This window comes from Neodiprion virginianus, chromosome 5 (genome assembly GCF_021901495.1).
Source record: "Neodiprion virginianus isolate iyNeoVirg1 chromosome 5, iyNeoVirg1.1, whole genome shotgun sequence".
Taxonomy (NCBI): Eukaryota; Metazoa; Arthropoda; class Insecta; order Hymenoptera; family Diprionidae; genus Neodiprion; species Neodiprion virginianus.
Genome location: NC_060881.1, coordinates 24,014,056 through 24,036,696, shown reverse-complemented (window position 1 = coordinate 24,036,696; position 22,641 = coordinate 24,014,056). Strand labels below are relative to the sequence as shown.

The 22,641-nt window shown below is 39.6% G+C and overlaps 1 non-coding gene across 1 annotated transcript; it reads right to left on the bottom strand.

The window, feature by feature from the left end:
- Positions 1-21,290: 21,290 nt before the first annotated feature.
- LOC124306529 (U6atac minor spliceosomal RNA) lies at positions 21,291-21,393 on the bottom strand. The gene has a single exon (XR_006908641.1). It is a non-coding gene; the product is annotated as a U6atac minor spliceosomal RNA (small nuclear RNA).
- Positions 21,394-22,641: the final 1,248 nt, after the last annotated feature.

The following is a 22,641-nucleotide window of genomic DNA, read 5'->3' as shown; positions in this document are numbered from 1 at the left end:
AGTTTCTGAGGCTTACTCTACTTTTTTAGTTAAACAAGGCTTTAGCGTCAATTTATTTTTGCGCGAGCATTCAATTTTCGCAACAGTTGCAAGAAAATATAGTAACAGTGATCGCAATGAAAAAGAATAGCAACGGATGCTAGACTTACCGGTACCAGCTAGAAAACTAATTTTCATTTTCTACCTAGAACTATATTTTTCGATTGTGGTAAAAAAATGAAAATAGTCAAGGACTGAGCGGTAGCTAGAACTAAAAATTTCTCTCAGTGTATCTAAAATTTTATTTTCATTTTCTGCAATCGAGCAACGTGTAAATTTCAGAAAGCCAGAAGAAAAAAGATCAGTTCACCATTTTCGAAATGTTCCCGGTAGAAAAAAATCTGAAATATCGGCATACAAACGAGTGTGAAACGCTGCGGAAATAACGATGCACACTATTCGCTAATCTTATCGGCGGTATTCTATTCCTCTGCTTACCATTTTCCCAAAGGTCCGTGCCGCAGGTCACGGCATCCCCGGCGTCCCCGGAGTCCCCAAATCCCAAAATCCCGGAATCCGGGATCCCGCGGCATTCCTGCTGTTTCTTTTAACCCTCTCCGATCCGTTGGATTGCCCTCTCGCAAAACAGCCCCCTCAATTCCCAAGGCCGATAAAAAGCAAGGCCATTTGTTAGCGCGCGGTGTCCTGAAAATTTCATTGCCGTATAGTCGAACGTCCTTGATTTAGTGGAGAGCAAACGATGTGAACTGTGTGTCTAGATGTAGAAACTCACTTTCGCTAAGCCGATACTACTTCATTCAGTTTTTGGTTTTTGTTTTTTTTTTTATGTCACGAATTATTTTCAACCAGACCTATCGTGCCAAAAACCGTGAGTCCGGAATCAACAATTTATTGTCGTGAATCCGTGATAGTTGGAAATTGAGTTCAAACTGAGCGATGTTTCACAATGTCGATTATCAGCATTTCTCTTAATTACGTTTTTTATTCCGCAGCTATTAAGCGATTCAAGTCAAACTCTGAACTGTCTAACTCGCGATTCGATGCCATGTCCCGTTTCCATGTCTATCCATTCCCTGAATTTACGCGAGAAAACCTGTATCGGTGAAAATAAAATTGAATGAAATAGTAAAGAATTGCTTGAAGATGATGCTTGGAAAAACGGAGAACAGATTAAGTAAACGATAAGTGTACAGGCTTCGTGATAAAGCGTGCTACCCACTTTCATTAGACCCCGTATAAATTTTATCGAAAGGTCACGTGTTGATCTTTCGATATAATAATATGATGTTCAAGAAGTAAATGCATCGATTTTTCATTTGCAGTTAACCCGCAGCGGTGAAGGTCGATCATCGTTGAGAGAGCGTCGCGACGTTTACATGTATACATATACGTAGCGTAAAATTTAGTATGGAAAAGAACTCTCTCTCTCTCTTCTCTCTCTCTCTCTCTCTGAAGCCCTTGAGGCAAGCGTTGTAAGAGCTTATTATAACCTGAAAGGAGTAAAAGCTTTTGTGTAAGAAAAGGTTGAAAAATTTGCTCACCCAAGTAAATTTACCGGCCCTCAAAACCGTGGACCAACCCGAAGCTGTCGTAATTGGCTTCTTCTAACTCCACCGAGAGGGTGAGTCATGTGTTATATCTACGCGGACTCAGCGATTCACAAAATTGTACAATTCGTTCCTTCGCTCTTCGGCCGGATACGCAGGTGGATAAAAAAAGACATGCTACGCGTCACTTCAGTTTACGGTAGAATATGTTTTTTCATCCGATTTTTGGTCGATGAGGGTCTGTTGAAATCTTGACGTACCGCAGTGTGCGTGTATTTTATTTATTTATTTATTTTTTTCCAACACACATTCTCTGCGATGTCTGAACGTATTTTGCTAAAAAAAAGTATCTCTCGATTCAGAGGGGTTTCGAATCCTCTTCACGCCTCCGCCGAATTTCAATACCGGGGTGGATCAATCCTCATGTAATGAAAATCACCCTATCATCCGTGATAAATTACTATAAGACTCTTTTTGAGATATTTCTTATATCAAACAAATACGTTCTTACTCTCAAATTCTTTTTAGCAGTAATACAAGGTCGGTTCTCGATACAGATTCCTGTACCAACATATTACCGACAGTTCCATGGTCGGTACAATAATCTCTATCCGGAATCGACCTTTTATTATGAGACTGAAGCTGGCAAACAGAATTAGCAGCCAAACGCTCTAATTTTCGTTCGAATAAGGTACTGTGCGAGATAGCCAATGTATGTAAACCTACAAAGCTTATTGTCACCTCGAAACGGTCATCAGCTGTTGCCGTCAGGTGTACTTCATAAGTGTTTCTTGCCCCAGTCGTCCGGCAGGGCTTCACCGGACTGGTTGCTTGTGCTCGTGCAAAATCAAATTATATATATATATATATATATCAATAGTCTATTAATATTGGTGATCTCTCTTCAAAACACGAGAAGCATCGACACCTAAGCCCAAGTACGTGTTCTGTTATAGTTTCTAAATTTATTCTTGTTTTTTGTTAATTTGCTAAGCCCAATTTTATGCATTTTTCGTACTTCATAATTACATCGACTCAAAGTGCTAAAATCTGATAAAACTTGAAGTGAAGAGAATCAGAACTCATTTAAAAATAACAAACTCACAATATTACCGGTTGAACACGAGGGTTGAAAAATCATACGCACTTGCATAATTTTGTTGCGTAGTATCTAGCATCAAAGTTTGAACATCGAGAAGAACATTACAGGCATCGAGTGCCGCCAGAGTTTCGTCAATGGAAGTGGTTGGGTACAGGATGAAACTTGTCAACTTTGAGTGGATGTAATGAAAGCTATCGTTCGACGCACATCACTTGTTTACGTATGCAAAATATACTCATATACACCTTACCCGTATACAGTTTTGCGTGTATTTATACCCTGGAATTTCCCCATACATGAAACTTGTTCAATTAGAAGTACGCGAGCTAACAAGTACAACGGTGTAGGTAGTGGAGAGAGTTGCCGGCCAATCGAGTTGAGAGCTTGCAAGTTTCATGCAGGTTCGAAAATTCAACGCATTAAAATACGGCCACAAGTACTTGGGTTCGCCCTCGATTGGAACTCGGAATTGGCAAAACTTTACCGTTGAATTTACACCAGTCGTACCTTTCGAATTTGATTAGAAATCGTGAGTTTCTTTGAATTCTTTAAGATAAATTCACATCGTATTGTTAACGCCGATGAATTGATTACGTTCATTTCGTCTTCGAAGTCTTGTGAAGTATCAGAAATCGGCAAAATCTTCAGAACACTGTCACTTGTCAATACTTTGCCAATAGTCCTCATAATTCTTAAATCATACGCATCTTCATCAAGACTCTCAAGATCCTGTTAAATTTTTCGAAACATCTGAGATCCTATCACAGCTACTGAAATTCACCAATACTGTTTAAGGCCTTTGGTACCCAGTAAAATTTAATTTGGTCTTTTGGAATATCTTCAATCACGTGCAACTTCTCTTAGTAGTAAGATTCGAAAACTGTACTGCAAATGTAGAATTAGTTCCACCGAGGATCCCATTTTATGCGCAGCTAACTTTTATTCCTGGCATGAGAGGCGTGATTTCTCAAAAAATAGTATATTATACGACTTTTTTGGACATGGAACGCGTAAAATAATTCGATTTTAAACACTGTTATCTGCTAGTGCGCAAAATTGAATTTTACACATTGTATCGACAAGTACAATTTTACGCACTAATAAGCGTGCGTAAAAACGAATTTTACGCACACTGTATCAAAAACAGCGCGTTACATAACGGTCTATATTTCGAAGCACGAGGCGTTTCTCAGTGACCGGAGTGTGACGATCATCTGTGATCTAAAAAACAGCCTCTCGTGCAAAACTACACTATAGCCGTCCTTGTAGTACGGTTAAGTGTTCGTAAAATCCGGCAAACACACCGGCACGAATTCAGATCCACCGATGTCACCACGCACCCCTTTATGTCAGGCTATTTTTGTACTTTTCCTCTTATCTATTTCTCGCCAGCTGTTTGTTTCATATCTAACCCAAATTCACGATTTCACCTACGCATACGTATATAAGCTATGCATGTAGGTGTACACACACACACACACACATATATATATGCGATGCGTTTTGGCTGGGGGCTTTGGAATGACGCGAGACACGCAGAACCATAAATGATATGAGAAGTTGAAGAAGTGGGGCCGTTTACTCTTTTCCAAAATCAAAGAGGTTAAAATCGGTGAAATTCTTCTACTCGAATCTAGCTGGCTAGAAAAACATATCTACTCATTTTATCACCGTATAAACACGTATATAAGTCGTTTGGATAATAGTATAAGTAACTGAAAAGTTTGGAAATTAAAACAAGTGAGTGTTCAAATTAGTGACTTTTTCCAACTGATGAATTTTAATTGATGATATATTTTTTTAATCCTCGGTGGTAGAATTTGAAATACAGTATTTTTCTATTGTTTTTACTTCGGAATGTAGAGTTTTGTGTCTGAACATTGAAATATGCTGGTATGACTGACTCGTTTTTAGAGATATAAAGCTGGGTATGATTGGGACACTTACCCAAGTTACGGATGTTTTCATTTCTTCGATATACTTAAGAAGTTTAGTGTATAATTAAGACAGAATCGACGAAAATGATTATCAGAATATAACATTCCTATGCGATGATTACTAAAAGCTAGTTGAACAGTTTTATAAATTTCCGAAAAGTGGCGTTCGTCCGTAAGATATTTGTTTCCAGTCCAAACCTGAACCATCGGCTATCGTTGCGGTGATCCTTACTTATTTGAAGTCTCCCGAAGTCAGCGATGTGAATATTACGGTTTTACAAAGGTCAAAGAATCACCAAAAGTCAGATAAAGGATATAAGAGTGATGTCCGCCGGGATGAGCTCGGCCTGACCGAAACAGAATCGGATAGTTGGGTGAATTATACTTTTAGCCAAAAGAATTTTGAGAGCAGCTCGAGGATAAAATTCCTGAAAATTATATAGTCGCAGGGAGTAGGATATTGCACGGAGTGAGGGTAGCTCTGCGGGAAAAGCTGACCCCCGAAAGCTCGAAGCCCGGGAGTCCCGGAATGCGGATCGTGGTCCGCCCGACGAGTCTCTCCTCGAGCGGAATGAAATTCAGAAATTTGACGAAGCCCGAAGGAATAACCAACCCCTGCAGCTGGTGGCCGCCCGGATTTTCTCGACGTAGAAGACGAAAGAAGGCGAGGCGAGGCGAGGCGACCCCTCCCCACTATATAAAATATATCTCGCGTGCCGGTGGAATCCAAACAGCACATTTGTGCAATGGGATGTGCAACCAAGACGACAAACGTTCACCGCACACCAAGCGCATGACTTTATGGCGTTCCTATCTGCACTCTACCAAGATGCGTTCCATTTATGAAATTGCATGAATAAATACCGCATTGATTCCGGCACTCATATAAACCCGGAGGGACGATCTCTGCGGGGTGTGTATACACCGGGTATTCAATTTCCAAGGATAGAGAGTTCCGCGCGATTTTCCAGGACGTTTGTGTAAGATCTTTAAGCGAGTGCGATTCTCCCGAGGAAACGCTCCGCACCTCGCGTCCGAGTTTCTTTTGCACTTCGCTGCATTCATCCTCGACCGTATTAAATCCGATTGCCTTCGGTGCGTCTGCGGGAATTCAAACGAAACCGTGATTCAACGTAGAGCCGATTTGTGCGATGCTTATACGCTCGGTGTGCGGCTTCCGAGTGGTGGCAGACCTGATTTCGGTGTACGGGCCGCGTAGGATGAGATCCTGAGAGTACTTCTAAGGGTTCTTCTGGGTAGTGTGCCGTGTAATTCGGCTCGAAAACATCACCGTGTCAGATGCAACCTCCTACTTAATTGCTCCAAGTGGTACCCGCTGCGTTAATTCGGTGTACAAAGTAAATCTGCCCTTGAGGTTTCACCGCGTAGCTTGAGGTTCCGGTTTTGCGCCGACCACGTTTCGTCGAAAAAAACCAGCCAGAGCTTGATTTACTTACGTCAATATTATCGGTGGAGAAAGAGAAGAAATAAAGAGGAGAAAAAAAAAATAAAAAAATACCGTTGAAGAAGAAATAGAAGTAGGAAGAAGAAAAAACGAAGGAAAAGAAGAAGGTTAATTCAATCGTCGCTCTTCTTCGACCAAAAGCTAGTTTGCGACGAGGAGTTAAGTCTTGCCGAGGTCTGATTTAATCGCCAACTCCTCAATCAGATAAACCCCACGCGGCTCAACCTAACTGCATCAATTCCAAAACACCGCTTCACCGCGAAGTGTCTGACGGTTCTACCTGCTACACCTGCTTGAAACCAGGTCAATCTAATCCTGAACCGTTTGTCATGATCTTCGACAAGCAGTTATTCACTCACCGACAACCGATTGCTCCCTAGTTAACGATGTTTTACGGCTGGAAAACATTTTACAACACTGACGGTGTGAAGCCTCGGTCGCGGTTAGTCGATGTAGCACCAATTCCGCATGACACCAACGGTATTCTTTGAATAAAAAATATTTATTTATAGACGGATAAATTGATCCACATGTTGAAACTAACTCAGTTTGTTACAATCTCATGTATTCAAGATAGTTGAATTTGACGAATATACCAAAGCACAGACACACAGCGTGATCAGATGTTAGGAAAATGATTAATTTCCGAAAATTTTGGTTAAGCACGCTCTTCTGCTTATTTTCTATTTGCTTTTTTCTTCTAGCCAATACACCGCCACAGTTAAGGCAATATACGCCAAGAATCAAATTGAGTGACGTACCCGTCTTAGAAAGCTGTAGTTACTTAGAAATTACTGAATTGTGTGTCCAATCGAAAGAGATATTTACTAATGTTATGAATGTAAGTTGTATAATCAAAACTTTAATATTCTTTATCAGAACTTTCTTTTTGTTCGCAACAGACCGACGCTTTTCAACTTCCAAAAAATTTTCAAGCCCTCAAGTCATTCGGATAGTAAAAAAAATCGGCTATTCTTCTCTATGCTATATATTATTCTTCAGTACCGATGATTTTCGAACTGAAATGTGCCGTTTAAGAAGGATGATCGTTCATTCGTATCCTTGATAAATTTTCCTTTCAAATTATCTGGAAAACGATACAACCAAACTGCGCATCTAAAACTTTCCCAATTTCCGATGTTCATTCCAGATCTCACGACAAAATAATATTTGTTTTTGCTTCTAAATATGTGTTACATGATACATGTTTATTCATTGAACGATAATTTCATTACTTCCAACTGACATCGACGCATCGACGAATACCCAAAAAAAAAAAACCCCTCGCGATTTAATAGCTAACTAGAAAACATTAAAAATGATTGAACTAATTTTTCGAAAAGGGGGAAAGAAACGGCGACGTGTGTAACCGATGGCAAAGGGATTGGAAGCGAAAAAAAAAAATAAAAAATATTCGTCTGCGTAAGAGCTCTTCGGGGTAGTTGGCGTGGCCGTATTCTCGGGGGTTTCGGGGAGGTTGGCTTCATTATTTCACTTAATGGTGCGTTTAATATCAACCGGTCGCATCGTCGCACCGCCGTGAATGGCGCTATTTGTATGACTAAATTGGTCGGGCGTTGCTATGGGGGAAGTAGGTATCGGGACGATGGTGGAACCTTGTTGTTACCAGCAATACCCACTACCCCGTGGCGGTGGTGGTGGTGGCTCGTGGTTATGCCGAAGGTTTCCCGCCCTCCCTATCCCATCCCCGCTAATAGTATTCCCGACGAAGTAGGGTGTCCCATGCAAACCGGTTACGCATCCTTACCAAATCTACGATTCCTCGCCACCGCCTGCCCTTCGTCGAGCCTTCGTTATTCCTTTCGCTCGGTCTCGCTTTCTCCTAGATCTCTCTTCTCGTTGCTGTTGTAAATATACGTTGAAACCTTGGAAAATAAATTAGAAAAAGATTTTACGTTATAGAATGTGAAATTTGCGAATGTGAAATTTAATTTTGTCACATGAATTCATTCATCCGTTCGATCATTCGCTCACAAAAGTACACAAATTATCGATCAGTGGGTGAAACAGATTAAAATTATGAATATAAATCGTCTTTCTTTCATTAAAATTGTTTAGCGAACTTTTCTTTATTCATTTTCAAATAGTTTCTCACTTTAATTTACATTTGTTTCGTCGTAGCTTTGACGATTTAACGTCTCGAATTGTTTTCTTAACAATTATTCGCTCATCTTTAATTACCAGCAGAGCAGATCAATCGATGTTATCAATAACGGCGACAGGTTGGTTGAAGCGTGTATCCACGTAATTATATTGTTGAAGATAGCTCACACAGTTTATGTTTTATACATCTCTGATTTGATTACGTGTACCGGAATCTTCAGATTAGTAAGCAATCTTATTGGTTAGCAAAGTTGAATTCTTCAAAAAAAAAAAAAATAAAATAAGATAAAATAAAATACGCACATTAGGAAAAGCAATTTTACACGTGATGCTCTGACGATGGTTTCGCAGTGAGAAAGCGTTTCCGAAATGAAAGGTGTACATTTACGAAGGCGAACACCACGTGATTTACAAGTAGGGTAAATTTCAACTGAGTAGTTGCTTTGGTTTGAGGCCGGGTTATTTAAATCGTTACACTGTCGATAGTTTCTTAAGGATGGAATTATTAGAAATCTTATCGATTTTCTCAAACTACTCTTTATCCTTGTAAAAATTTCACTGAAAACAACTCCGTTGTCCGAAACATCTTGCCTGATTTTGTCTCGAAAATTAAGATACAGAACATGTAATTAGCTTGTTCTAATAAAAATTCTCTCCGACTGTAGGTACGATTGATTTCAATGATCGTAGGAAATTTTGAGATTTACAGATTACATATAAAATTCCGAATACCTTTGACTCACCTTCTGCTCATCGTCTTCTGAACTCGATTAAATAAATTTTTTTTATTCACAATTTCTCCCCCTTGTTCGAAATTTTCTAACGATAATCTCTGTAATGAAGTGATATTTAATAAATCACCTTTAAATTTTGTCAGGAACCTCAACCATTCCTCGACAAGGTATTTCCATTTCTTAACAGGACTTGAAAAAAAAAAAAAAAAAAAAAAAAAAAAAACAAACAGACAAACAAAAACCGAATGTTCCGCGCGATTCGTGCAATTCTTCAAAGAAGTTTAAAAAATTTCACACATTCACAGAGACGATTCAAATCTTCCCGATTCCGAAAAGAGAAGATGTTCCGAGTTCAACATTCCGAGGCTGCAGTCAATCGAAAAACGATTCAAATTTTTATACGAGTAAAAGTTCCTTCAGATCGACTGTAAAGAAGCATCGTTGATCTCGATCCTTTGAACCTGGAACCTTTTGTCAACGTCTGGTTTGGCTCGCGATCGAATCAAGCCCCGCAGAGTGAACCCCCCGTGTGTTCCGTGTTCCGAGGGAATTAGGGTTGCGCACATAGCGACAGACAGCCTGTAAATAATAGCACATACGTCGCACTTTTGACGACGCCCCCGCCCGCAACATGTATACGCGATCATACCACGCGTACGTGGTGAATTATTCTCCCTCGAATAATCCGCAACACTGTACCGCCATTAATAATCACCATAAATATTCATCCGCTTCGTGATTCACGAGCTTCACCGCCATTTATTTATTTCTGGTTTTTGTTGTTTTTCTTTCACCCTCCTGCCATTAAATTCTACCGCAAATTCAGCCGCTCCGTAACCCTACATAATACATCTGCAACGACTGGGGTAGGGTAAAAAATTTCTCTTTCATTTTGCATCGGATCGCAGTAACTCCCGGGAAGTAGCTTTTTGCGATAAGGAAATTTTCATAAAATGACGGAAATTCGAATTTTTTTTCATCAAAAATTGTCATCATCCGTTTCGTGAATCGAATTTTACAATTTTTTTTTAATATCACCAGGGGCAGAAAATATTTTGTACCAATTTTGATAAGTTTTTTTTCTTTCGTCTTTCTGTGATATTCAAAACCATAGAATTCGTTAGGCTCTCGAAAAAAAATATTTTGTATGAAGAAACAAAAATTGCAAACGTATAATTGAAAAATTATTAATGGGTGTGGTGACTCGTGATTCGAAAAGGAATACACAATTCAGTTTGTAATACGTTTGACCCAAGAATGACACGTGCTGTTTTGTCTGTTTTATTTTGACTCAACAAGATTTGCAAAATATTCCGTGACACGGTAATGAAAGTGAAAAAAAAAAACGTGAAACAATTGTTCGCGTAGAAAATTCTTTTTTTCCTTCAATCACATTCAAAGAGGAGTTGTACGCGTAGTCATACTTCAAAATAACCAAAAACCTCTGGACTAGAAGAAAAAAAAATAAAAATATATTTACTCACTGCGAAATTCCACAAAATAAAAATTGTACGGCAATGAAAGAATGAAAGCTATTAAAGATAGATTTTCCTTCTTTTTTTTTCTGTTCAGACGGTATAAAAATCCCAACCTACCAAATCACCATACTCACAGTGTAAAGTGCAAATGCTTAAAATTCAAACCAAACAGAACGCCAGGAAGTATTTTGAATAAGTTATTCTTGTGACAGAAGCCTCACGAATTAGCCAGTATGTCTGATTTTTAACTTTTCCCGAGAAGGAATTTAAAAATAATAATCTCATTTTGCCATTGCACTTGCTGCCCCCCTCCAAGTTTTGTTTTTTGACTTCACCGTAATCGAGATTTACCTTATAAACAGAGATAATCCCAGAGCCAAATTTGCACAGGGGTAAACAAATTAAGATCCATCATCGCGATCGTTTCACTGTATCGTTACACGGTTCTCCGTTTAAAGTATATCCGTCACCACGTTCCGGAGATGTATGTAATACGTATATGTTATTTATAAACAAGGCAATATCAAGGATAAGATAATAGGTTTCCATTGTAGGCACGTGTGGTAATTAGGTGTGAATACAGGGAGCGGGTAACCGCTGTCGATTCGGGCCAACTATCTCGATCGGGAGAGGGAAAGACGTTACTTGGGTAAAACAATGCGAGAGGTGGCGATGTAGCCAGAAGGGGTAATGCGATCCGGGTCGAGGTTACAATGCGACATTCAGTGCCTCCTATTCCAGGGGCGGAAGACACACTTGGGTGAACTAATATTTGTAGACGGTCCGTGAGCGCCGTTAACCTCGCGCAATTATCACGTCGGCAACAAACCAAACGATAAACATAATTTTCCTTTAATTAGAATTTCGGTGCAGTCAACAGTTCGCGTTAATTCACACCCAACTGCAAACGGATGATGGATCTTGGCGTGAAAATGGAATAAAATTATCTACGAGAACTTGTGTATTCGAAGTAAGGAATGACGGAATAATTTTGAACCTGCATTGACGAATTAGATGGTAAAATATTATATCAGGACATGTATTGCGGTATAAAGGGACGATAATTACAGAGAGAAATTGAACGAGAAATTGGGCTGTGAAAAAGGCGAACGAGTTGGAGAAGATGAAATTTTTTTTTTTTCAAATTTCTAGTTTATTTTAACATCGTTTGTTTTTTTCCATTGCTGTCATAATCTTCTTCGATTCTCGGAGAATTTAGCAAGCCTGCTTCTACTCATTCCTGTCTTCACCCCGTCCTTTGAGGACGGTAAGGACGATCCTTTGAAGGGGTAAAATAACGTTAGTGCATCAGCAATTTGAAACTTGAGATCTGGAAGAGAAACTAAACTCGCGGAGCGTGTTCAATGCCTATATAACATGTCCGTCTGCAGGCTCGGGAGGTTGGTAAATATTTGATATTTAATTTGTCTAAAAGTTGGAAAAGTTGGCGCGGGAAGGGGTGAAAATAAAAAGGGCTGATTTTGTCGCGTGATAAATCTGTGATTTCGAGATGGATGAAAAAAACTGTGGTAAGAAAAGGATGAGGAGAAGAACGAAAATAAAAAAAAAAAAGCAAACTGCGAGTTCCGGGCGAGTGAATCCTCCCACTGCAGTCGGTTGTCCAGGACGTTGCCCGTTCTTCGAAATCCGTGCCCCACGCACAAAGGCGCTAACCATAACGTTGGCCACATAAATCAGTGACCCATCGACACCGCGATCCTTGATCCAAGACCATTTTCGCGAGTCGGAGATACTCGAAAGGATGAAGAGAAGAGAAATTGGTTCTCGACGTGATCCTTTCCATTCCAGAAGCCCTAAGTCAGCCTCAAAGACGCCGTGAGTTCGGAATCCTTCGCCACGGAATCCCCAAGACAAGAGTGAAAACTCCTTGGCTCTTGGGCAAAGGAGGGTAAAAAAAAAAAAAAAAAAAAAAAGAAAAAAGGAACGAGAAGTCGAAGACGAACTGCCTCGCGGGAAAGGGTGAGATGAAAACTACCCGACATTCGAAAAGCGGTTCGACGATGCTGATTGAGGTCACTCTAAAAAATTTCGCTTCTTCCTGACACCCGGAATATATTGCAGCTGGGAAAGTAGGCTTGTTTTTCACAACCTTGGCTACCGTAATTATCACTTCGCGATTAATCGACAAGGAAGTTACAAGAGACGTGTATTGGTCAAAGCAATGAAGATTCAGATTCGAAAATTACTGTCTAGATGGAAGTTCGATCAAGTATCGATGTGAATTCTTCAGGCCTTCTTCGTATCCTCATTATTCACTAAAGAACTGTAATCTGTCTCAAATGCGTTGTGTATTGGACCCAAAGAGATTTGAATCGGCACACCATACGTTTCTATTCATTCTTTCCATCGTCAAAATTGAAAAAAAAAAACACATTGCATGATGCGAAAGTCAATCGTTCTATTTTTTCGAATGTGTGTCTGCGAATTCGTATTCTTTCTGTTTGTTTATGTTTGAACTGTAATACTGTCTCAGTCGATCCAATCTGGAATTCATGATTTCTTTTCTATCCATTTCTATTCTATTCGTTTGTACAATCCTTTTACCTGGAATGAAGATAAATGTGTCTCGAACGATTCAATTTCTATCCATTCACTTCTGTTTGAGCACCGCAGCGATTCGAATTGATGCAAATTCTTGAATAGCATTAGCAGTTTTTTTTTTTCTAACCTAATTTAGTCTGTCTTAAAATTCCGAAGATTCTCGCAGTTCTTTTTTACCACCGCAGGATAATTTCAAGTCATTGTTCAGCCGAATACTCGCCACATTTCATGTGGATCAAATTTAAAAATTTCAACCTACCAACGACACCTAATTTTATAACTCCACAAAAATCATCGCGATAAACCGATCAGTTATCGAACGATAAGATAATTGAAAGGACAATTTCCTCGTCTGGGTCAGCGTAATATTTTCAGAAAAATTTGCAAAGTATATGTATATGCAGGTCACGTCTGCCATTATCAGGAGTGTAGCGAGTGCGCGAGTTTGGTATCGGGGTAGGTCGATGAAATCGAGACGATCTCGGGGCGGGAGGGTGAAATAAATCAGGTCCGAGTCCGCGAAAACGTTGAAGGCGTCCAAACATTCCGCCGCAGATCGAACAAACCACCGGCCATTATACTCCGCGGTGCCTTTATTCGTCGCACAATCCGCGGCCGGAGCTTTGTCCGGAATTGATAGATAGTACCCACCGTTCTGCGGAGCGGGAGTGAAAATTGGGGATGGCGGAGGTGAATCAAGCCGGAGTCTGAACGTCGTCCAACCGTGATCCTGAACCTGGTGAAAAGTCTGCTTTCGATTTCACGCCACGCCAAACTTATCCACGATTTCGATTTCGATTACTATCTCGAAAATCTCCTTCTGCCTGTTTATTCTTTACAACGCCCTTCACGCCTCCGTAGAATTTTAATCTCAAGGTGAATCAATCCTCGCGTAACGAAGATCACCCTAACGTCCGTTACAAATTATCGCAATACTATCTTTGTGACGTTTTTTACTTCAAGGAAAGACGTTCGTACTCTCAAATTTATTTGAGTAGCGATACAAGGCCGGTTATGGTTCTACAGATTCCTGCACCGACGGTTTACCGACACTCAAAATTTCGGTACAATGAATCCAAAACCGGCCTTGTATCGCTACTTCCGTGTGTTTGGTGTTCTTGAAGGCTTTCGTCGTTGAAGGTAGAGCTTACACGGCCATTGCAGGCAGTTCGAACCCAAGAGCAAGGCGATTCGATGATATTTCTTGTGTGTCATTGTGTGCGCGCGCTCGTGTGTGAGACTATGTATTTATATACATGGAAGCTGAGTTCCGCGACTGAAACTGCGTGTGAAAAGGCTGCTGGCCGGTGTGGAAGAAGTTTATTAAATTTATAAGGTTATCCCGATCGGTCGAAAGTTAAGTCGGGCCGAGGAAAAGGTGGAAAGTACGTTTTGTGGTTTCAAAATCACCGTTCCAGGCTCCGGCGGAAGGGATTCCTCAAAGTGAAGTGATTGACTTTCAGAAGTTAGCGAGACCCTTCGGGGTCACACACCTTAATGCTAAACTTTTGCAGCCGCGGGAGGGGAAAAAAGGTGGAATTCTATAACCGGGCACGTATCGGGAACACGTTCCACTTTCGAATCTCATTTCACGTTTCGAAGAAGCGAGAAAAAGAAAAGGAGAAAATATTGAAGGAAAAAAGAGGGAGGAAATATTCCGTCAGGTCACATCCAATCTGTAAAAACTTGACACAACTCGTCTCGTATACTCGCGGGTACTTTTCACTTCGACTAATTCGTGTAGGTTGGTTGGGCATAATTGAGAGTTTGAATGAAAGACGAAACGGGAGCTAACGAGGAAATTTGAAGCAAAGAGTTTTTTTCGGCTTTGCCCGAGCAATTTAAATCAGTGGATTACCGACCACGTTCTGACCAATGGGCAAAATCGTTATAACGCCGACCACGGCAATTCATCTACGGATGCAAATACTTTCTGCGAATTAACAAATCCGTGCGACGGCACGTGAGCAAGCGGATTTCACGAGCCAGTGAGGCGTTTTATTTAATTCCGGATTGATTAAAAATATCACAATGCGTCCGCGGTACGACGGGCGAATCGTTAAATCAGTTGAAAAGGATTCCGGAAAACACTTGAAGCGGTGCGCGGAGTCGCTGATACGCGTGCGTACTTCGTATGAGGTTTATTTGTTTACTTTATTTTATTTTTTTTTATTTTTCCACACGATTTTACAGAGCCTCTTGCCCTTTTCCCTGCGAGCTTTGCTGGATTTTTTTTTCAGCTCATCATCGCGATACGGCCTCCGGATGATTCGCGGCATATTAAAAGTGTCGGCGGAGTTAAAAACGGGCGGGCAGGAAGATATCGGAAAAGAGTATATAACTTGGAATATCTAGGTGGAACCCTGTAAGGGAAATTTAAAGCCACTTCGCTGCCTCCGAGGTGTCGCCGTATATTTTAAATTTTATCACCGCTGGCTAAAACGTACGACCCCCATCTTCGAGCTGGGTTTGAAAAATAGATCCCACCCTGATACTCGTGCTTAGGTTATAGACGTACAGGATTGGTATGTATGGCTGTTGAGGTGAGCCAGCTTCAGCCGAGGATCAAAAGTAAAGGGATTACAGGGAGAATTGAATATGCGAACAATGTTGAATGTTTGATCAAAGTTTGGAAAGAAACAACTCGTGTGCTCTGCACTGAGAAAAATTTCATTTGTTGTAGTAATAAGGAAAATTCGGTGAAACAGGTATCGTTAAAAAAAACTGTTCGAATATTGTTGGGATTACCAAAAACGAGGTACGCCTAACCATTTTGCGCTATCGTCGATCCTTTTTTGGTTATTGCAACGGAAAATCAGTTTGTCAGGTTTACTCTTCTTTTTTAGCTAAACAATGCTTTAACGTCAATTTATTCTTGCACGAGCATTAAGTTTTCGCAACAGTTGCAAGAAAATATAGCAACAGTGATCGTAATGAGAAAGAATAGTAGGCGGATACTAGACTTTCCGGTAACAGCTAGAAAGCTATTTTTATTTTGTACCTAGAACTATATTTTTTTGATTGTGGTAAAATGTGAAAATAGTTAAGGACTGAGCGGTAACCGGAACTAAAAATTTCTCTCAGTGTAGCTTTTATATGCCAATTCATTTTCTACTCCCAAAAATCACTTAATCACGAGTGCAGGGTGACCTATTTATCTACTCCGACAATGAGTATAGCAGCGTTGTAAAAAAAAAAGAACTAAATTCTAAGGGAAAAATGAGAAATAAGATTTCTCACTGTATAGCAAAGAACTTCAATAAATCTCGATTGCTGGAAATCGTATTGATTTTCAAAAGTATGTATCTCAACTTGACGGTACAAAAATCTAATCACAAATTAGGAAAATCGGTTAATTCCTTTGGCAGGAAAGAAAGTTTGAATAAAGTTTCGTAAAATTTCCTGGACGAAGGAGGACAAATTTCGAATCATTAAAATACCCGAAAACTATTCAAGTTCCACTCGATTTGTCCGAGTTATTTGGGTACTTTTACCAACACGGTGTATACCTGAAGTGCTTCGCTTTTTCTGGAACTCGTTGAAAACCCATTAAGGTGACTAGCGTGAAAAAATATTCGATTTGACTTCCAGAATATCTGATTTCCAGTTACGGAACCTGGTGAGCATCAGAGCCGTGTCCTTGGCAGAAAGCTTTCAGCCTTTGCCCTCAAAGTTGAATCCGGTAAAGCGTCGATTTGCACATACCGCGTGAAGCGTCGGCTCTTGGCATGGCAACGGTGAATTCTGGGGGTAAAAAATTAAGTTACTTAGACCTTTCCAGTTGATCGCTGGCTCCGTTAAAAGCTCAAGAAGGGTTTCAACGTTGTATAATATCACTGCGCAGCCGAGGAATCTCTTTGGTTTTCAAAAGCCGTTTGGTGCTTGACTGCCTCCGGGCAAACGGCGCGTGTTAAATTGTAAATTGGATCTACCATTCCGGTGCGGGAAACATGGAACACGTTCCGAGTGTGAAATATCGTCGAAGAGTCGAGGAATAGGACGAAAGAGAGAAAGGAAAGAGTCGCGAAAAAGAAGCAGAAGAAGAAGAAAAAGGAGAATTCTTTTCCGTAATAACGAAAAGAGGAAACCTCCTGTCCTGCGGAAAAAATTCCCTTGCTTTGATGTTTCCGCTCAAGCGAGAGCCGCTGACGTTTGGAGAGGGACCGAGTCGATCCCCCCCCCTCCTTCTAAATTATCAACCTATCAAGTATCACCATTTAGGGTCTCATTATACCTCGGCTCCGATTACAACGTTATGAGGTTAATGAAGGGCTCCAGTCGCCTTCGATCCTGCAGGGATTTTCGTCTTGCAAACCTTCGCAAGAGCTTCGGGAAGACGAACGCTGGCTCGCCTTTGAATATCTAACGATGTTTGCATGCTTGCAAGCAATTAATGAAGACAAACGCCCCCTCCGTGTATCAATATTTCACGAGGACCCACTTGAGTCATTAAAATTTTTTGGCCTCGGCATTTCGAGACCCTGTTTAACTATATGTATACCCTGCACAAAGATTCGCATTCGTATGGCGAAACTGAAAAAGAAGATTGAAAAGTCCGTTCAGCTGTTCTCGTATATGGAAAGAGTTTTGCCGTTTTAAGAAAATTATTGACGAATTTCCGAAACTATGGAATTAACTACCTTCGGTATAGATGTGACGTTACATGGAAACCACTTGATTGGTGGCCATCTTTTTCAAAATATCCTTTATCATAGTAACTAATAATCGGTGCATTTTAAGAACCGAACAGCCATATCGTGAGCAATTGAATCCATCGATGGAATACTTTCTTGTCATCTATCGATTCGTAACTGTTACCATTCACCAGTCCTGAATCAAATGTCTATAGAGAATAGAAACCAAAGCTTTTGGGTAGTTCGTAACTTTATAGTGTCCTAGCTATCATCTTAATAACCAGTGTCGTTTTTTCCAATCAAAAGGTCCAATCCTACTGTAATCGGCGTCTAAACAGGCTAATTTTCGGGATTTTATTTCGGAAAAACTGCTAACGCAATACTATTAATTTTTATACATACATGTTGTTATGTTCATTTTAAGGAGCGTCTGTAAAGATTTTCATCAAAAAATATTGAAATTTTCAATGTTGGTATCCATGATTTCACAAATATATTGTTCGATCTGAAATTAAACAAAAAATATATCCGTGAAGTGAGGAAGCTTTTTTTCTTTTTTCGTCTTAGGTTACGAGTAAAAATTTCTCAACTTTTTCGCAATTCTCGGAGCAATAATGCGTGTTATTATTATTAATATATGTTTCAAAAAGAAAAATAACGTACTGACAAAATCGTCCGTCACTTCATAGCTAATATCATGTAGGTACTGAATATATATACATATATGTTTTTTTATTGGTTTCAAATCAAACATATTTGCGGAATCATGCAAACCCATCGATCACACATCAGCCGATGATGCGAAGAAGAATAACGAGTGATAATTTCATTATTGCTTTATGAAAATTTCTCCACACGTTCCTTAAGATGTACATAATCACACGTGAAAAAATTGATAATATCGGATTAGCAGTTTTGCCGAAATATTTTCCCAATAGTTAGCCTGTTTGGATGCTGATTACGTCTAGGCTCACCCCTTAAAGGGCTGCACGATTCCCCATTTGCCAATTCTTCGTTGGCAATGAAAGAGACGAGGCGGAATATACTGGATTTTCAAATTATTGAATCGAAGGGATCGGAAGACTGGAAGGACGACCTGTGTTCAACCTCGCAACGCGAATGGGAAGAAGAGCCCGGTTGTAGCTCCGTGTTTGCAGAGTCCTTAGTATCCCTAATGAGCTCGACCAACCCCCCAACGATAATTGAACCGCTTATTTGGAAAAAGGGTACGTAGCTTTGCAGTCTGGGACTGTGTCTACACATTAGACGAGAGACTCGGCTCTTCAACAAATTGGGCACAGCGAGTCGGGATTCGAGGGTTAGCGATACTCCTTTTTCTTCTCTCTTTGTTTACCTTACACCGAAGCGAGTTTAAAAATCGTTACCAGATGCCTGCGTCTTACCCTGATTTCGAAAGGAGTTATCAGAGGCCAAGATATTCTTCGTTGTTTAAAATTTCATCTACCTATGTGTCGTTCTTCATTTTTCAGTGTAATTGGTATCGGCGTGGCGTCTTTTCGTCACATGCCTGCATCGTCATTAATTCAACTCGTACGCCGGACCGGAGCTGAACAAAACCACCAGAGCACCGTTATCCTTAGAGGTTGAATATCCAATGGCACGTCCGATCTTAAGGAGATTACACCACGGCATGGCCAGCCAGGGACTACTTTCATCAATATTAGAAGCATGGATGAAAGTAATTAACTTCAGCCTTGGACTGAGCCAATGTCATCGTCCTTCCTCTAAAACTTATCAAGCGGTTTCGAAGCCCTTCACAGCTCTTGATATTACATGTAATATTCACAACTACGAACCCGAGGATAACTCGTTTGTTTCGGCGGAAGAGAAACTAGATCCAATTTCGCCCATCTACGTCTTTTCTTAACGTACCCTGGGCTGTTTTATATTTTTTTAAGTGATTCGTGCCGGCAATGTCTTCCGTAGGTGGAGAAAATTGCTTCTACCTATCGAATTGTGTTCTCCAAAGTTACGTCGAGCGTGGTAAACATGACTTTACAATTATCGGCGATCCCCTGAACTTTGGAACAACGGACTGGTGTTGAGCACATACTCCTGGATAATGGCGAGTGAGTGACGCGTTATTAGATACCCCTTGGTAGTCGAATTATGTGATTTAATCTACCAAAGGATTTCATTTATATGACAGGAATTAAGCTGGTGGTTGTAATGAGAGGATGGCTCGCTGATACATCGTGAAATGATTTCGAAATTTTCAACGTCGATGAAATCTTTAAACGAAATGCTTACTGCAACGCAACGTAATAAAATTGGAATGGTACGACATATTGCCGATAGTTCTATTATTTCATTCTTTATCGGAAGATGAAAGAGAAGTAAAATTTTTACTCATACCCTTCTTCAAAATATCGAGACATAATTTAGTCATGAAGTTTTTGTTTTTATTACTCGTTTCAATCTCGTAACAGATTGTAAAAAAAATTTCACCAATTTTTTATTTGACATCTTCTGATTCTCACTATTTAGCTAATTTTCGGCACCGCTTACGGTGAGAATACCTTAAAAACTTGGAAATTCGAGATGTCAAATCCGATTTGGCTAACCGAAATCGAAAAATTTGTAAAATGTTTGAAAAATGTATTCGCACGGAAATTTCAACTGTTTGAATTTTTATTGCCAACTCGAGCTGCCATATTAAATTCCAACTTAATTTACAGTCATATATCTGTAATACATGGCTTTTGTAAAAATGAGAAGCAATTCATTCTATTCTGATGCTGTCCACCGTCTCAGATTCTCATTTTTAACAAAAAATTGGGTCCATGGTCCGAAAAAGCCTGAAGCTTGATAATCCTTTCACTGAGAATACATTATTCACTTATCAGGCACAAATTACATTCTTTATTCGAGAATGCTGAAACCCAACGATAGAAAAGTTCATACAAATCGTACATGTGAAATATATTACAAGAAATCATTTCACCCGAAGATTCATGTACGAGTATAGAACATTATATTTCAATTCTTAATGAATTGTTATTCAGCTTCACAAGATACAGAAATTCTACAATGAAGGTGGAATGGATGAAAAAAAAACCATATAGCGCCAACAAATAACTATACATTCATAAGAAATGTAAAAACCAGTATTTAAAATATATGAAACCGTTGCAAGATTTGAAAAAATTCCTGATTTAAGCTGACGTTATATTGATAGAGATAATTTTACGAAAAAAAGATGTATTTCAACTCTAGTCAAAAATGTGTTTACAATGGTACAACTTTTATAAACAAAGCTTAATGATTCATTGGGAAATACATGATTTGTCCGTAAATTGAGGTAGAATATTCCTGATTCGATTAGTTTTTTTTTTTTTTTTTTTTTTTTTTTTCTTGAGTAAAAGTACTTGGTACCATATTTAAGCTTCGTTCCGTGATTCAGACACACTGTTTTCTGACTGGAACCTCTGTGCAAAATTTCATATTTGGGATACGTACAACTCGAGCTTTTGTGCCTTAAATCCATAATCGGAATTCTTCGTTTCAATGCGGAGATTCCATTTTTGTACGTAAATAACAAGGTTCTATTTACTTCGATTTTAGTTTCACATACGTTGACTGCTGTTTGTTTTCCAATATTACCGGATGGCTGGAATAGACTTAGTTACCACCTTTTCCGTGCCGAGAACTAGTTACAACGGTCGTGATAATTGGAAGATTGGAAAAAAAAAATGTGGTAAGAGCCACCTTGGTGGCAGTGCCTTACCAGTTATATGTGTTCCATCCTTGTCTAGGGGAGTGCTAAACGTCTCTCCTTTCATACTACACGGTAAAAGCGGCGCCGCGGCAATCTTATATAGGAACCGAGTGTCTGATCTGCCGCTTGCGAGAAACTCAAGCGTCACTTACGGAGTGAATTACTGGAAAATAACTGCTTTGGAAAAAACCGATTACGATGAACGATGTTGGTAGTGAAATTGTTTATTTCTTTGCCGGATTAAAAACTTATTTTTTGAAGAATTAGTGATCGAAAAATAAAAGATTAGATTTCGCGATATTTTCTACTTTTTACACCCGTGTTTACTGCGTCGACTGTTTAATTCTTTTCCGATTAATCGAACCTGCGTTGGTATTCATGGCGTGATATCGAATAGCTTTTTGCACACGTTCTTGAGAAATTAATTTTTCAAGTTTTCCATTCGGATATGGATTGACGAGCTTTTCCATCAACAAATTCAGCACTTTATTACCATGTCAATCGAATGAACGAACCAATTTCATATACGTGTCCCACATCTTGACGTTTGTGAAAGCACACGAATACCACGGGTTACCTTGATTTATCGTTAAATATTCTTTTGAAACAGCTCGCCAGCTCGAATAGAAATAAATTGGCGTGTACAAAAATAAAAACGGAGTGTTATCAGGTCGGCAATTGATTTTCATATCGTGGTCAATTAGAAGTCACTCAATGGAATACAAACAGCAGAGTCTGGGTTTACTTGAACGATTTGAATAGATTTCATATTTATGTACATTCAAAAAGCGATTGAAAGGCGCTGAAGAAGCGAAACCCCTCTTGGATCGAGCCCGCGATATTCTCAACGAGTAAATTTCGATCCTCAAAGCATTAGTGAGTGGTAATTAAATTAACAAATTCTGGGTCACCGATAAACCCGGATCAAGATGGGAAAAAAAAGAAATAACGAAAACTCTGCGTAAAAAAATCGCAAGAGTTGAACAGACGATTTTTTTTAAACCGGATAAAAGTAAAATTTCAATTCGAGAGGAGCTTTTACTAATCCTGGGATCTATAAACCTACCTCTCCATAATTCACGTGACCACACAAGAATAAATTTTTATTTCTGGTTGCTATAATTTCCCGGATTATTACTATTTTTTGTGAAAACAAAAAATTGGTTTTGTGAGCTTAACTAGAAGATCTAGGATATGGTAGTGCTGGTTTAGATTACGGCCACTTGAGCTTTATTAATTCGAACTATTGCGTTACTTTGATGTTGGTGAAAACAATAGATTTGTTTTGAAGGCTGATTAAACTAGAAGTAAGTGGTCGA